Below are 18,130 nucleotides of genomic sequence, written 5' to 3'. Positions count from 1 at the left end.
TATGAAATGGTAAGTTTAGAACTCTGATAGATAAATGCAGAGTTATCCAAGAAGTCCAATGACATTTTGTTAATGCATATATATATATATATATATATATATATATATATATATATATATGCTAGGGGAATGTTACACTGACCAGGGAAGGCCAAAAAGGGGAAGATTAACAGCAAACCAAGATTTGAAACATGACATCCCGGGAAGGAAGCAGTCAAGTACCGCTGACATTGCTGGGTAGAGATTTTTCCTATGCACCAAGTCGCTGCACATATGGGCTATCGTGCTGGTAGCTGCCTAATGCTTCAGAATGAAGAATGTGGCCACATGAAGAATACGGCTGCAGGATGAAGCAGCTGATTCTGGGAGACTGGCCAGAGGGAAATAAAATTTCCCTCATGGGAACAGTCGCTAGCACAGTCTCAGATGTATAAAGAACTGCTTAGCTAAAACTTTTCTTAGAGCCAGTCTCTTGCCATTTTCCCTACGAATGTAGTTTTCTACATTAAATGCATATTTACACTCTAACAATACTGTAACTCCATGTTAGTGAGTTTTTCTTCTGAGACAGAGTAAAGAGGATACAAACTGATCAGGCTTCCAGTCTGCAAATTCTATCCATAAAGAAAAAACAAAGTCCTTTTTAAAGAACACTGCTGTTAGGTTCGTTATTTTAATACTGTGCGTGCTTGAAGGACGCCTGTTCTTCTAATTGTTGATATTGACAAAGTTCTCTCATTAAAAATAATGTAGCGTGGCCACAGACATAGAGAATTTAAATTTGTTTTTGAGCTTTAACCTCTAATTAGGGCCAAGATGCTATTTGTGACACTGCATTCTTATCAATGGGCTGTAAGATACTTAATTTTGCAACAGGCATTTGCTATCAGAGAGAAGTGGATCAATGTGACACGTACAGACAATAGGCCTGATAGGCCATGTGAGTGGGAGAGAAACCTCACAAGCATCACAGTCAGCCTTTCTCTGAGAAATGAGTTTAGGGCAATGCACATCTCTCCTGAGAAAAACTTTAAGAGGTGGTAGAAAGCTAAGGCTCTCTTTCACCTAATTGCCACATAAGAGGCCTTTTAGATTTGGAATCTACATCCGAGCATCTTTCCTAACTGTCTTAGGCAATGTCTTGTTGTTTCCACAGTTCTCCAAGACAACACAAGACTCATTAAACAGTGTCAGATTCTTGCCTGCAACTAGAGTTATCATAGTAAATAAATTACTATAGGGAATGAAAAAAAAGCCATTCAATTCATGCAGGTCTGCTTCCACTTAAATCCATATGAATTGATGGTTTGATGTGTATTCTTTCTTTCAAGCACAGAAATAGGACTTTATAGGCACTGATATGAATAAAGGAATTATTTCCCTTATCAACACAGCATTTCAAGCATGCTATAATGAAATATAAATCCATGAGGGAATTAAAGTCAAGCAGACTTTAATTAAACTACAACCATATTCCATGTTCGCTTGGCTTCTATGTTCTGCGAAAGTAGAAGTGGCATTCTTGGACTTCAAAAGAAATATTTCCCATAACCGTAATACAGATATGTGTAAATATCTTCTGCTGCCATGCAACTGACTACATTACAGACTTATTTTAAATAAAACAAAACTCACTATGAATGTCACTTCTAACTCAGCAGCCATAAATAAACAGAAACAATTCCCTTTTTTTTTAAAAAAGTTTCCAAATCTGGTCTGTAAAGATAACACACAATATTGCTTGGGACACAAATTAAAAAGAGCAAATGTGTCCCCATCAGCATATGGCAAAAAATGCAATTAAAGACAGTGGCTACATTTTTTTTAAGTCATAAATTCAGACCCTAACTCAAAGTTTTAAGTTTGCTAAAATTTCCAAGTATCATTTAATTAACATACATGGTATACCACCTTCTACTAATCTATCTGATTTATGCCTAACTGATTTCATAATTCATTATAAATTAACATAATAAATCCTAAAGCTATATGACACTTACAAGGATCTTTATATGAATTATATCATTTCATCTTCACAACAGTCATGTGACAAAATCATGTATGTGAATTTTGATTACGGAAACTGAACTCTGAAGACTAAACTGCCTAATCTTTATACCCCAGCCACAATTTGTCCCTCTCCTACACACACAGACACACACACACACACACACACACACACACACACACACACACTTTGTACAGAATAGATAAAAACGAAAAAGTCTTTCAGGCTTAAAAAACAACCACCTATTTTCTCACATACTCTTGTAGTAAAGCTTTTGAATCCAAATTTTAATAGCCTGTCAAACAGTATATGGAATCAGGGATCAGTTACAAGCCTCAGACCAGGTACTATATAGGCAGGAATGGGAAGGACAAGAAGGACACAGCATGACTACAATGAAAAGGAGTGAAAACCAGTATCGGGACGTGAACAGAGTCCTCCTCCCTGCTCCCTAAGTGGGAGTCAAATTTATTTAAAAAAAAATTTTTTTTTTCAACGTTTATTTATTTTTCGGACAGAGAGAGACAGAGCATGAATGGGGGAGGGGCAGAGAGAGAGGGAGACACAGAATCAGAAACAGGCTCCAGGCTCTGAGCCATCAGCCCAGAGCCTGACGCGGGGCTCGAACTCCCGGACCGCGAGATCGTGACCTGGCTGAAGTCGGACGCTTAACCGACTACGCCACCCAGGCGCCCCAGTGGGAGTCAAATTTAAAAGGCCGTGTCCCTTCTGTCTGAACACCAAAGGTAAGGGGCTTGAGTGTTTTAACTGAGTGATCTATTTACAGACATAGTAGTTGAGAAATATTTGAAATATTACATAGCAGTCCTTAGGAATCTCTTACACAAGCTTCTTCCTTTGCTTCAGTCTAAATGTTAGACACTCCTTTAAACAAATGTTTCTATAAATTACTGATTTTCCTGGATGCCACAAGGAAAATCTGCTGAAAAACGCTCATGATTCTACTCCCTCATTTTAAGTGTTTCTCAGAAATGTTTGTCTTTAACATTAATATTCACTCCATGTTACGTTTGCTCTGATAAGGGTATAGGAGGTACTATGATTACATAATGAATTCTTGCTCTTTTTGAAAACTACTATGACTTAAATCCTGATAAACCAAAAGTTGATTTTTTTTTTAATTTTTTTTTCAACATTTATTTATTTTTTGGGACAGAGAGAGACAGAGCATGAACGGGGGAGGGGCAGAGAGAGAGGGAGACACAGAATCGGAAACAGGCTCCAGGCTCCGAGCCATCAGCCCAGAGCCTGACGCGGGGCTCGAACTCACGGACCGTGAGATCGTGACCTGGCTGAAGTCGGACGCTTAACCGACTGCGCCACCCAGGCGCCCCCAAAAGTTGATTTTTAAGCCAGAAAGAACCCTGTTTGTTCTCTGACTATCATACACTATATGGGTAGGTATAACTTCTGACAAAGTGAAATTTCTTCATCTGTAAGCTGGGCAAAAGCGTTCAATGCAAAATATCTCTTAAAAGCTACTGATAATGGGGCGCCTGGGTGGCTCAGTTGGTTAAGCGACTGACTTTGGCTCAGGTCATGATCTCAGGGTTTGTGAGTTGGAGCCCCTCGTCAGGCTCTGTGCTGACAGCTTGGAGCCTGGAGCGTGCTTCGGATTCTGTGTCTCCCTCTCTCTCTGTTTCTCCCTCACTTGTGCTCTGTCTCTCTCTCTCAAAAAGAAAAAATGTTAAAAAAAAAAAAAAGAAAGAAAAAGAGAAAGCTACTGATAAATGCCCTAGAAATATTTTTATCCAGAAACCTAAGTAGATTGTTAAAATATTTGTGGTGTTCTACAAATAAGCAGTCAGTCTACACTGTAGCATTTACATGCGGATTAATGTGGCAACTTTAATGTGACAAACCAAATCATGGGATCTGAAGGGCATTCTATATGGAAGAGACAGCAAGCTGTCCACTAGAAATCATTTCTCCCCTCTTCCATTTGGAAAGAAAAACCTCCTGCCTTTGAGTTTTAGCTGGGCACTTGACAGTCTAGCTATAATCTACATTTTTCCAGCTGCCCTTCCACTAGCTATAGCCCTATGACTAAATTTTCAACAATGGAATGTGAGCAGAAATAATGTGTACAAATTTATGTTCATATTTGTATGAGGAGAATGATTACCTTCTTATTTTTTTTTCTTTCCTACTAAGGAAGTGGTAATAATTGAAGCAGCCACCGTAGGCTTTGACACAGAAGTCAGAAAGAAGCTGGAAGCTGGGGGTGCCTGGGTGGCTCAGTCAGTTAAGCATCCGACTCTTGTTTTGGGGCTCAGGTCATGATCTCACAGTTAGTGAGATTGAGCCCCACATTGGGCTCTGGGCTGACAACATACAGCCTGCTTGGGATTCTCTCTCTTCTTCTCTCTCTGCTGCTCCTCTGCTCATACTCTCTCTCAAAAATAAATAAGCTCAAAAAAAAAAAAAAAAAAGAAGATGAGAGGATATTCTCCCAGCCTGGATGGTTGAATCACTATGTGGGTCACGGTTACTAACCCACCCCAGACCATGTGTTTGCCTCTGGGCTCTTACGTGAGGGAGGAAAAAAATTCTGTCTTGTTTAACCACAGTAGTATTGCATCCTTTTTAATGGCAGCCTTGCTAACTAATATACTGCCTCAGCTTTCGTTAATAAAAGAACATTGTCTGAAGTTTTTTAAAATCAGAATTTCCATCATCGTAAAATCAATAATACTTCTTTTTCATATATGCAAATTTAATAAGTTGAAAAAGAGTATGGATAGAATATTGTTCATACAGTGAAGTCATGTAGCACTAGCTTATCTAATGGTTTATAACATTAAATTATTTTTAAACATTTTTAGTATTATCTTATATCCAATATTAATAATTAAACGTCCTCCAAATATATCTTTCAATAAAGTCTGATATTTTAATGGCAGACTGAGGGTCTATTCGGAAAATTCACTATCACAGAATATACATGAACTTTTTATAAAGTTACATCTGTAGTAAGGCAGAATGATATTGTCAGCAGAATGTACAAAGAAAAGTGTAAAAGAACTAACAACTAATATTCATGGGATGCTAGTTTTGTGCTAAGCATCATTCCTAGGATATTTTATACCATTCTAAAAGAAACATCCATATAAAGTTTCTATTCTGAGGACCTCTCAGATATGGACGGCTGCCCCTCTCTCAACCTTTATCAATTGTCTTTGTCCCGAAGACTGCTCTCAAAGTAGACCATCTCAACTGGTGACAGCCTGGGCAACCCCTTAGTCCATGCCTTCCCTCTTCCTCAAAGAGGATAAAATTGAACTGGAGGTGGAGGGAGGCTTTTTTTTTCATGTTCGCAATGCTCATGCATGATCTGTTGCAAGCTAGTGTAACCTGCATTATTGGATCTCCCTGGATTATAAGGAGACAACTTTCTCTGGGGTCAATATAGTGGCTACATATTTGACTCTCCTTTCAATTTTATTCAGATCATGATTAATAATGCTATAGCTCAGCATGGGAAGTTATGGAAAAGTCTGCCTTCTTTCTTGAAAGTATTCATGTTATTTGTGGCTAAGTATCTTTGAGAAGCACTCAATAATCATGATTCTGGGAAGAGTGGAAGGATGAACTTCTCATAAGGGATTGGGTAAGTCCACTAGGCTTACCCTTCATAGCACAGATAATCTTTTCCCAAAAATCTTTATTTCACCACGGTCTTCAAGTAGGTAGATATAGCAGTTATTTGGGAGAATAGTCAGTTAAGTCATTTTTATAAAATCTGAGAAGTCTATATTCCCAAACAATAATGATGTCTTGGTTCACAACTGAGGTTCTACCTAATAGCTTATTCCTGAGCAATAGGAAATATCTCAGTGAATATAGGTTATGTAGTAAATCCATGACAATTCCTTCCGAAAAATACTCAGATTTTGCAATAGGATAATTTTTAAATTTATTTAAAATTTACCCAAATAGAGTGTGACTAAAAGCCTTTGGAAAAGAACTATTTCCTTTTTTTTTTAAATGTTCATTTATTTATTTTTGAGGGAGAGAGAGAGAGTGAGCAGGGGAGTGGCAGAGAGAGGGGGAGACATGAAATTCCAAGCTGTCAGTGCAGAGCCTGGCACAAGGCTTGAACTCATGAACCAAACCATGAAAGCATGGCTTAAGCTGAAATCAAGAGTCAGATACTTAACTGACTGAGCCACCCAGGCACCCCAAGAACTACTTCATAGGTATGTTGGATGTTTATATGCCACACACACTCATACACACATGGAGGAAATGGGGAGGGTTTTTGTTTTTGTTTTTTAACTTTTTAAAGGGCACATACTGTCACAAATCTCATCTAGTTATTAGTTACAAGCTTGATATTTGTAAACTAACTTTCACAAATATTATGTAATAGTTTCCTTGGGGTAATCATTAACCTTTAAGTAATATTTCCATGAATTTTATTGGTACTCATATAGAATGTTTATTCCAAATCTTTAAACCAGAATTCTTGTTTGGAGGAAACAAGATTATTGCATTGCATAATACTTGGCTACATTTTTCTTACACTTATTTTTAAAGAAATCAATAAAATATTATTATATGCCATCAAAGGGATCAAGAAAATGAATAAAATCATGTTTTACTATATTGAGGACTTTATATTTCCAACAGTAAAATGAGAATCTCAGGGATATATTGGTGAAAACTGTAGAACGAGTAATATTTTGCTTTTAAGAGGTGAAAACACTATTTTTTAAAGGAGACATTTTGTAGGTAAATTTTAATTCCTTTGGGACTTTACCAGTTGCACTGATAACACTACTACTAAAAATGAGACTTCATGAAACAGTGCAGGAACTCTGAATCAGTCATTTAGGATATACACAGGTTTTTATGCCATTCATCATCTTTTTTAGGTTAATTGGAGTATCAGCAGAATCATATTTTGCACAAGTTTAACTGTGGTTGATCTCAATATATCAGGAAATGAACAAATAGTATCATTTATCATTCATCACTTGCAAAGGAGTCTTTTCTTTCTTCCTTTCTTTTCTTTTCTTTCTTTCTTTCTTTCTTTCTTTCTTTCTTTCTTTCTTTCTTTCTTTTCTTCCTTCCTTCTTTCCTTCCTTCCTCCCTCCCTCCCTCCCTTCCTTCCTCCCTTCCCTCCTAATTTCCTTCCTTCCTTCTTTCCTTCTTTCTTTCCTTATTTCTGTAGCCTCTGGAATTTTGCAGTGTTAAACAGAAGCCCAGCTGTATAGAATTCTACATGGATGGTACTCTATTCTGAGCTTGCCCTTATAATAAGTAAATGATGGATTGAATTAATATACATTTAATTTCCTTACAACTATGCTTGCTAACACTATATACATGTCAGCTAATACTCTTCTTACCATGGACTCCGGGAAAGAATATGTATTTGCAGAACATTTGATATTAAGAATGAAAGGAGATATTCTAGGATGAATTTAGAGAATTTAGTGAAAAGTGTGAGGGCATTATGAAAAAATCTGAAGGTGGACAAATATCTTTCTTCCCAATTTGCTACTCTTGGATGTTGTCTTTTTTAATTCTCTAATGCAAATGATGTGGTAAGACAAGCCTGGGGAGGCGTCACACTTAGAAGCTAATGGACAATCAGGATGACCCAGGAAAGAAAGAACAAATGTTGCGAACTCTTCTCTGGAAATTTAGAAAGTGAGAAAAAATAATGCCAGTCCTACTTTCAAGAGTGAATGAGGAGAGAAAATAAAGCAAAGGTTGTAATTGCTTCAGTTTCTTTAGCATAGGCTTAAAGCCAAATGGGGCTATACAGGCTCACAGGTGGTTACAGAAAGTGTCCAGAGCAGGGAAGCACATAAAAATGTATACCAAAGCTTTCAGTGTTCATACTGACTGTACTTGTCTGATGGGTGATCTCTGTAAATTATCAGTTGAAGTCCTTTTGGTACACTGTTGTAAAAGAGGTCTGGTAAGAAGTTGGGAAAGAAGAAATACATGTAAAGGAGAAGCAAGAATAAGATGCTGTTGGGAGATTGCGATGGGAGGAGGAAATAAGGAAGGAAAAGGAAGTGAAGAGAAAGGAAGGAAACCATAAAATCCTGTGGTGATAAATTCCATTTTATCATTGCTGCATTTATACTCTCTTTTTGTGATAAGATATTGGAATTCAGTAAAGTAAGGACATCATGTTTTCTAAGAACTATTCAATATTGACCTTGCTTCTTACTCGTACCCCAGCCAAAACACAAACACAGCTTAACTGAAATATGACATTTCTATAGGTAAAAGATAGTCAGTGATATTGTACTCATTGACATTAGGAAATATTTTGAATTATTCAAATTAAATTAGTTCCTAAGTCACACAAATCTGAACACCTTCAGAACGGACTAGTGTTATGTATCATCACATAAGCTGCCCCATTTAACGGCCATGTTTGTCTTAAGTTCTAGTTTGAGTACTGTGCCACTCAGTTTGGGAACTGTCTACTCATATCATCTGTAGGCCCAATAGAAAATGTTTATTCTTTTTTTAAAAAAAATTTTTTTTTCAACGTTTATTTATTTTTTTGGGACAGAGAGAGACAGAGCATGAACGGGGGAGAGGCAGAGAGAGAGGGAGACACAGAACCGGAAACAGGCTCCAGGCTCTGAGCCATCAGCCCAGAGCCCGACGCGGGGCTCGAACTCACGGACCGCGAGATCGTGACCTGGCTGAAGTCGGACGCTTAACCGACTGCGCCACCCAGGCGCCCCAGAAAATGTTTATTCTTTCACCCAATACTAAACAGCCCACAAGCTGATAGGAAAAAACAAACAAACAAACAAACAAACAAACAAACAAAAAACAACAGCAAAAACAAGAAAATGGTAGGGAAAATAAGGCGATTTAAAATCAATATTTTGGATGCTATCTAAAAGTTGATTATTAATTTGAAAAAAAACCCTTTAATTTCTTCTCTCCTACAGTTATTTTGTAGAAAATGCTTTTCTATTTTGCAAAAATCAAGATTTTCTAATCACATGAAAAAAATTATCACTTTTATGTTTGCCTTGTTTGTAAAGACTACTATAAAACATAAATATTAAACACTTAATATGTTAATAATTTCAACATGTATTTACGTGCTAGTCACTAATACTATTGGTTTGTTAAGTTGTTTTGGCCTTGACAAATATCTATTTGGGACGATATTTTCCTGTCCATACCTAAATACATTCTTTTAACCCAAATAGTTAACCTGCTAATTGAGTGACAGAATCAATCAAATTCAGCTTATTAAGTGGCAATTTTTGCTTTTGACTACATCATACCAAATGTATATTTGACTGCTTATATATTTTTCAACTCTTTTGGCACTGTGTACAAAAAATATTTTGATAAAAGCCTTCTCCTAGAGGACAAGAACTGTTTACATATAAAGGGACATTTGAACACAAAGCAGACAAACAAAAAAGTGACAGGTATTATGGAAGTCAAAAAGGAAAAGTGCATCAATAAGGAGGTCCCCTGGGTGGAATACAGTGAACGGTTGAGTAAGACGAGAAGACAGTGGTATCCATAAAAATGGCAAATGGAAGTCACTGTTGATCTTCACAAGAGCAAATTCATTTGGGGAAGGGCTTTAGGGGGTATAAGCCTGATAGAAGTGGTTTTTAATATGAGAAAGTGAGAAAGAAAAATAAATGGAGACTATTGTAGAATTAAGAAGATTTCTAATGATGGATGATATTAGCACATTCCCATGTACCTTATGTAATAATCTAATAGGGAACAAGTAACTGTGCAGGAAAGAGGAAGACAACTGAAGAGCAGTCTTTAAGCAGAAACACAGGGATATACTCCTAATCAGAAGCTGAGGGATAAATATTTGAGGTTTTCAAGGTCATTTGCCTCGTCAGTCAGGAGAAAGATGCAGCAATATAGAACATAAGGGTGTAAATGTCTGATAGATTTTAGGTCACTCACATACTCTGCAGTTGACAGTGATGACATCATTCTGATTTTTTTCATAGACTCTGAGGGGTGTTCATTAGCCAAGAGTAAATAGTAGGAAAGGGCACATGAGGGTATCAGTTAAAAAAAAAAGGCATGAAATAATTTTCTCAAAGAGTAGGGACATTTTACTGGAAAACATGTGTGACTGACGGGTAGTATAATTTGACAATTTAAGTCTTGTGATCATAAGTTTAAATAAATCCATAAAACTCATAGGGGAAATTTTCTGAAAGACAAATTTCAGGAGTGTGATAGGGACGCCTGGGTGGCTCTGTCAGTTAAGCATCCGACTTTGGCTCAAGTCATGATCTCACAGTTCATGAGTTCGATCCCCACATCGGACTCTGTGCTGACAGCTGGGAGCCCGAAGCCTGCTTTGGATTCAGTGTCTCCCTCTCTCTCTGTCCCTTCCCCACTCATGCTCTGTCTCCCTCACTCTCAAAAATGAATAAATGTTAAATTTTTTTTTAAATCAGAAGTATGATAGTTCTCCACAACACACAATCAGTGAGATCTACCACTTTTAGCTTTAAATGCTATGTTCTATAGTTATGAAAAAATTGGTGATTTCTATAGCCTTTAATTACTTCATCGGGCATTTGTAGACAAGCAAATGGAAGAACAATAACTTTACTTTCAAATGCTGCATCAGTTTAATATTATGAAGACATTTTAAGCAATAATTGGACATAGATTTAAATTCAAGTTAATCAAATGGTCAAAAAGTGTATGCAAAGATGCTCCACATTCACCATTATCAGAAAACTACAAGTTAATAACACAAGGCAACACACCCACCAAATAGCTAAAAAGAAAAAGACAAAAAAAGGCTATTATCTTACTGAGCATATGGATCAACTGAAACTCAAAAACACTGCAGGTGGGAACATAAAATGTTACCGCCACATTGGAAAACTGTGTCAGCTGTTTTTTGGCATTATTTTAAGACATCCCAATGTCATAAAATTTGAAAAGTAACGCTATTGTTAAACATGCAATTTAGAATTGAGAAAATATGTTAAAGTAAATTATAGTTATTCTGTGGCAGTTATGGTGAGCGAGCCATATCTGGAGAAGCTACCAAGCTTATAATACTTTTGGTTTTCTAGAAACAAGTCTTTACCTAGATATACATGGTTATGTTGGACGTTTAGCAATTATTTTCTCCCATGTACCTTGTCCCACTGGCCACTTTTGTCTGGACTCTACTAGGAACCAAGCAATTTCTTAACTATGACTTTGGAATGGGAACTAAAAACTCCAGTCTCAGTCTGATTAATATTCAAACACAAGATGTGCCACTTTAGGACACATCACTTCTTTTTAAGACATGCAGAGTAGGAAGCAGAAAATGAAGTTCTGCGATGAGGGAGAAAACAAAAACCAAGAAGGAAAAAGCACACAACAGTGAAAAACATGCATAAACGTGAGGTGTAACGAGGTGGTGCTCATATTGAAACCATTACAGTTCCACTTTTAGTCAATTCAGAATCCAGCTGATTACTATTGTCTGTAAACAAGAGATTATTAATAAACGTACAGGAGCAGGAATGGGGCCCTCTGAGTATGAGTCACTTAATGTTCATGGAAGGGAAGAAAGGTTCCTCTATATGTGGAAATCAGAGAGTTAACAGTGAAGATTTAAACACTTGCAGAGCTAAAGTCTGTGGTCACTGAAGGACTCTACTGTCCAGGGAGACATCACATGAGCTGTAATCTGAAGATCAGGAATCTCTAGCTACTTGTGCAGCTATGACTATATTACATAACCATGAGCTGATAAGTAGATCGAAAAATGTGGGCTCTGGCCAGTAAAACCACCTCTCAGCACCCATATATTCATACCTTTGCTCGATAACATCAACACAGATGGCCTCAAACTCAACTTTGCATTCCCAAACTCACAGCGTGTATTTTGTGAGAGGAGAGAAATTTATACACAGAACTCTAGTGTAGAGATTAAAACATGTAATTTTAGATATCTAAACACAGTAACTAAAAGAAGGATTGAATGGATATTAAGAATGCCAATTCATAGCATTTATCACATACGTGATTGAGGAGAATCTTATTTACTCTAAAATTCCTGTCTGGCTTAGGAGTATTTGGACAGTCACTAATGATAATTGCAATTTGAATTGTTTTTTTCCACGCTAGGCAAAGTGTCAAAGAAAGGTAATTTTTTGCACATTGGATGCTCCCTCCCAGGGAGGGAGCCTGGGTGGCTCAGTTGGTTAAGCGTCTGACTCTTCATTTCAGCTCAGGTCATGATCTCACAGGTTGTGAGCACGATATATGCCAACAGTGCAGAGCCTGCTTAGGATTCTTTCTCCCTCTCTGTCCTTCCTTTGCTTGCATTCTCTCTTTCTCCCTGAGAATAAATAAATAAATAGACTTGTTTTAAAAAGATGATGAATGAATAGAGGTCTGAGCCTAGGAAACAGCATGCACAAAGACCCTGAGTTTTCGACACCAATCGTGTAAAGGAGCAGAAATAGTGAGAATCTCTTCCTAACTCTACATCTTTCATAATTTGTTTCCAGCTTTACTGAAATATAACGGACATATAATGTCGTGTAAGTTTAAAGTATGCAAAGAAATGATGTGAAATACGTATACAGAACTTCTCCAACTTAAAATGGGATTATATCCCAGTAAACCTGTTGTAAACTGAAAATATCATAACTCTAAAATGCATCTAATACACCTAACCCATCAAACGCCACAGCTTAGCCTAGCCTACCTGAACATGCCCAGAACACTTATATTAGCCTACTGCTGGGCAAAATCGCCTAACACAAATCCTATTTAACAGTAAGGTTTTGAACACCTCGTGTAATTTATGAACACTGTACTGAAAGTGAAGCAGAGAACGGTTGTACAGACACAGAATGGTTGTGTTTCAGTGGTTTACCCACATGATCACGTGGCTAACTGGAACCTGCAGCTCACTGCCATGCCCAGCATCATGAGAGAGAATCCTACTACACAGACCAGGAAAAGATCGAAATTCAAAATTCAAAGTGTGGTTTCTACTGAATGTACATAGCTTTCACACCATCACAAATTTAAAAAAAATCGTAAGTCGAACCACTGTAAAGTGGGGGCCAACCGTATGTTGCAAAATGACTACCACAGTAAAATTAATTAATACATCTATTACCTCACACAGTTACAATTTGTGTGTGTACGTGGGTGTGTGTGTGTGATGAGAACTCTTAAGATCCAATCTCTTAGTAACTTTCAAATATATAATACAGTATTGCTATCATCATTATACAACATTCCAGAAATTACTCATCTTATAAATGGAAGTTTATACTCTTTGACCACTTCCACTCATTTCCCCCACAAGCTCCCCACGCCTGGTAACCATCAATTTGCTCTCTGTTTCTCTTAGGCGTTTCTGTTTTGTTTTTTAATCTTGCATTTAAGTGAGATCATACACTGTACGTCTTTCTCTGTGTAACTTCTTACACTTAGTATAATGCCCACAAGATTCATCCATGTTATTCAAATGTCAGGATTTCCTTTTATTTTCATGGCTGAATAAAATACCATTGTGTGTGTGTGTGTGTGTGTGTGTGTGTGTGTGTGCACATACCACATTTTCTTTATTTATTCTTTGATAGATGTGTGTGTTGTTTCTATGTTCTAGTTATTATAAGTAATGCTCCAGTGAACATGGGTGTGCATATATTTCTTTGAGATAATGATTTCACTCCCTTTGGATAAATACTCAGAACTGGAATCACTGGATGACATAGTACTTCTAAATTTTTTTATGTTTATTTATTTTCAGAGAGAGAGAGAGAGAGAGAGAGAGAGAGAGAGAGAGTATGAGTGGGGAAAGGGCAGAGAGAGAGGGAGACACAGAATCTGAGGCAGGCTCCAGACTCCAAGCTGTCAGCCCAGAGCCCAACACACGGCTCAAAGTCATGAACCATGAATTCAGGACTTGAGCTGAAGTTGGACCCTTAACCGACGGAGCCACCCAGGCGCGCCTGTAGTACTTCCATTTTTAATTTTCTGAGGAAGCTCCATACTGTTTTCCACGGTGGCTGTACCAGTTTACAATCCCACAAACAGGGCACATCCATATCCTTTTCTCCACATCCTCACCAGTGCTTGTTATTTTTTGTCTTTTTGATAATGGCATTCTTACAGAATTGAAGTAATAATTCATTGTGTATTTGATTTTCATTTCCCTAATGAATAGTGACGTTGACCATATCTTTGTACGTCTTGATCATTTGGATATCTGCCTTGAAAAATGTCTATTCAGGTCCTTTTTCCATTTTTTAAATTTGGATTCTTTGTATTTTCCTCTTGAGTTCTATGAGTTCCTTATATATTTTGGATTTTAACTCCCTACCAGATATGTTTCAAAATATTTTTACCATTCTGTACGTTGTCTTTTCATTTTTTTGATGATTTCCTTTGCTATGCAAAAGCTTTTCAGTTTGTTCAGCCCCACTTGTTTAAGTTTGCTTTTGTTTCTTATACTTTTGGTATCCTGTGCATATAATCATTGCTAACATTAATGTGAATGACCTTTTCCCCTATGTTTTCTTCTAGCAGTTTTATGGTTTCAAGTCTTAAATTTAAGTCTTTAATTCATTTTGAGTACATTTTTGTGAACAGTGTAAGATAGGGGTACAGTTTCAATATTGTGCATGTAAATTCCTAGTTTCCCCAGCATCATTTATTAAAGAAACTGTCTTTTTGCCCGTGAATACCCTTGGCTCCCTTGTCAAATGCTAGTTGACTGTACATGAATGGATTTACTTTGGGCCTTTTGATTCTGTTCCTTTGGTCTATGTGTCACTTTTATGCCAGTAACATACTGTTTTGATTGCTATACCTTTGTACTATAGTTTGAAATCAGGATGTTTGATGCCTCCAACTTTGTTCTTTCTCAGGATTGCTTCAGCAATAGAGATCTTGTGTGGTTCAATACAAATTTGAGAATTGTTTTGTGTATGTTACAAGTATCACTGGAAACTTGATAAAGATTGCATTGAGTCTATAGATGACTTTGGATATCTTGGACATTTTAGCAATATTAATTCTTCTCCATGAACATAGGGTATTTTTCCATTTATTCATGTTTTCTTCAATTCCTCTCATCAATGTCTTATAGTTTTCCATGTATAGATCTTTTACCTCCTGAGTTAAATTTATTCCTAAGTATTTTACTGTTTTTGATGCTACTAAACAGGATTGTTTTCTTCATTTCTTTTTTCAATAATTTGTTGTTAGTGTATAGAATTGTAATTGACTTTTGTATGTTGATTTTGTATCCTGCAACTTTAATTAATTCATTTACTTGCTCTAACACCTTTCGGTGGAGTCATTGGGCTTCTCTCTATATAATATCATGTCATATGCACACACAAACAGTTTTACTTTTTCCCTTCAAAAATGCATGCCTTTTGTTTATCTTTGTTAATTGTTTGCTCTGGTTAGGTCTTCTAGTACTATGCATTATGTAGTTATGTAGTATTATATAGTTATACAGTATAAGTTCTGTAGACTTTCTTCATTTGTGTTCATTCTTTTTCTTTTACCCTCAAATTGGATAATTTCAAATGTCCTTTCTTCTAGTTCATTGATCCTTTATTTTGCTTCATTGAGTGTGTTGTTGAAGCTCTCTATTGCAATGTTTAATTTATTGATGTCACATTAGCTGAATACCAGCCAAAGTGGGAGAATTCACATCACAGAAATCATTAAATATTATAAAACATTGTATCATTTCTCCCAGAAAGCTTCTGTTAACCATTTCCAACATGCCACTAGTTTGAATACATGAAATAAAAAAGATAAAAGTATGAAATAAAACTTGAAGGCAAGAACTCAGAACAATTAGCCCTTATCTTACAAGTGTTAGGTTTTACCTTAAGAAGAATGAAAAGGCTCTGGAATTCAATTGGATATGACATTATCAGTGTGTAATCTGAAAATACCACACTAGCTGCATTAAGGATAATCAATTGGATTGTAAAGCTAGTACCTGCAGAGACATCAATTCAGGGGCCTAGAGTAGTCCATGAAATTAAGAATATTAATTTAGACTAGACTTACTGTGAAGATACAATAAAGTGAATCAGTATAATAGCTATTTAGGAGGTAACATAGATTGAAATCATAATGGATTGGATAAGGGGCTGAAAGGGAGTGTGACACATTGGATAATTGACAATTTGACAGATGGTAGTGTTATACAATGATAATAAAAAAATGTGGAAAGATGGCCAGCTTGAGAAAAGGGGCTGTAAGGGTCTTTAACACTACATCTAAGGTTTTTTCAAACTACTCAAGTGTTGCTGCGTAGGTTGTTACTTTAATTTCCTTTCTCTGGTGATCTTAAGGAAGACACAATTACCATAGAAATTCTAGTAATATAAATGTTGTCTATTTCCTGGGAATCCTCTATTTCTCAGAAACCACATAATTCTTCCCAAGCATTTGGATGCTTTAGAAATAAAATAATAACCAAAATATCATGCCATAAACCTACATTCAGAGGAAGAGATTATTAATAAAGGTAAATTAGACTTTATTCTACATTGCCATATGCTCATCTAAATAGCAGGCATTCAATTACTGTGAGAGAAAAGTCCAGACTGGATATTGGGTGAAAGCTATCAGATTTTTGAAGGTATATTTCATTTACACCATGAAGAATCCTGATAAACTGCTTTAAAGTAAAATTAGTCTTGAAATATTCAGATTTGGCAGACAGAAACATAATCATTCTTGCTTGGAAAATGGCTATATAAACGTTGATAAATGTTTGCCCATTCACTCTTCATTTTCAGGGGTGAATGCAGCTTACCACTTTGCTATATGAGAACACAGAAAAAAACCATATATGTTGCAAGCGATTTTACATCACTTATATCCCAGTTACCCTTTCCTAAGGGCACAGTATGAGATTCTCCCATTAAACTGTTATAATGCCCTTGGCTGTCTTATTTGACTTGGAAGATAATGAGTTTCCAAGAAAAATATGCTTATAAATCTTTTTTAGAATATGTAACATGTAGCAAATAGCACCAACTGACATTTGAGTTGTGTTTCATATCTAATCTTGTTTGATCATTGGTCTTTACAACAGTATTACTACACACACTGACACTCTAATAACAGGACCAGAGAACCCAAAATTTTTGCCCAATGTTTAAATATTCACCCATTTGGTGAATTCAGTCTATGTATTCTTTATTATATTGCAGCTGACAGAACATTACTAATCCAAACTAACTGTGTTATTTTACAAAAATTAAAATCAGAAGTCAAATTCATATTCTAATTTATTTTCACAGTCTTGAGATAATCAGTAGTACATGCACTGAGAGATAAGTAAGGTCAGAAAATTTTAGTCTTCAATTCCAGGATAATTTTTTTTTATGTTTTATCATTAAATAAGGGGAACTAATTGTTGCTTATAGTGAAGAAATACTTAGTATTTTAGGAAACAAGGCTGCATACAATGTGTAGATAATTTATAGTGTGCATGACAATTGGCTTTCTAACAGTGGTAATGTGAATAAAAAGAAAGTCAATAGTTAGAACTTATAAAAGGAAATGAAGGACTTTATGAATGATTGCATTTCTGGAGTAAATTGGAAGGAAAGGAAGATTGATAGGGAAGGGAAAGACTTCCAGAATGGGAGGAAAAACCTCTGAAAATCCACATCTCAATAAAAGCAACACCGACAAAATTTATCAAAATAAACAATTTCAGAATTCTTGAATTAAAGGATCCCCAAAGTTTTGAGAATACTTATTCAAGAAAAATAGCTCTCTAGGTAACAGATTCATAGCATTTAATTTGACTTAATTTCATCCATTATTCCCAGCTCCATTGAAGACTTGAATACTTATAGCCCAGTAAATGAAGTAGCTGTGAAAACCTGAAGCCAGGAAGCCACTGAAAGAGGCAAAAGGATCTGGAGTTCTCACTAAATCTAAGTTCCCAGAGAATTATCCCTATTAAAGTTCCCTGGTTGCCTGCCATAAAGCTTGTTTCTCAGGGCTTGTTTTACCTGACTCAGAGCTTGCCTCTATTTGAACAGCCTTATCACCAGATTGCTTGATGAATACAGTCAGGAGAAATGGTTTAACACTGCA

The 18,130-nt window shown here is 36.3% G+C and overlaps 1 long non-coding RNA gene across 1 annotated transcript in view; it reads left to right on the top strand.

Annotated features, from left to right (window-relative positions):
* Nucleotides 1-2,687: 2,687 nt before the first annotated feature.
* LOC125172292 (uncharacterized) overlaps nucleotides 2,688-18,130 on the top strand; it is a 74,430-nt gene continuing 58,987 nt past the window's right edge. The window contains exon 1 of the long non-coding RNA XR_007154675.1: nucleotides 2,688-2,754. This is a non-coding gene — a long non-coding RNA (uncharacterized LOC125172292). The remainder of the gene's footprint in view (nucleotides 2,755-18,130) is intronic.

The sequence above is a fragment of the Prionailurus viverrinus genome, chromosome A1, assembly GCF_022837055.1.
Source record: "Prionailurus viverrinus isolate Anna chromosome A1, UM_Priviv_1.0, whole genome shotgun sequence".
In the NCBI taxonomy this organism is placed as follows: Eukaryota; Metazoa; Chordata; class Mammalia; order Carnivora; family Felidae; genus Prionailurus; species Prionailurus viverrinus.
This window is presented reverse-complemented; position numbering and strand designations above follow the sequence as displayed.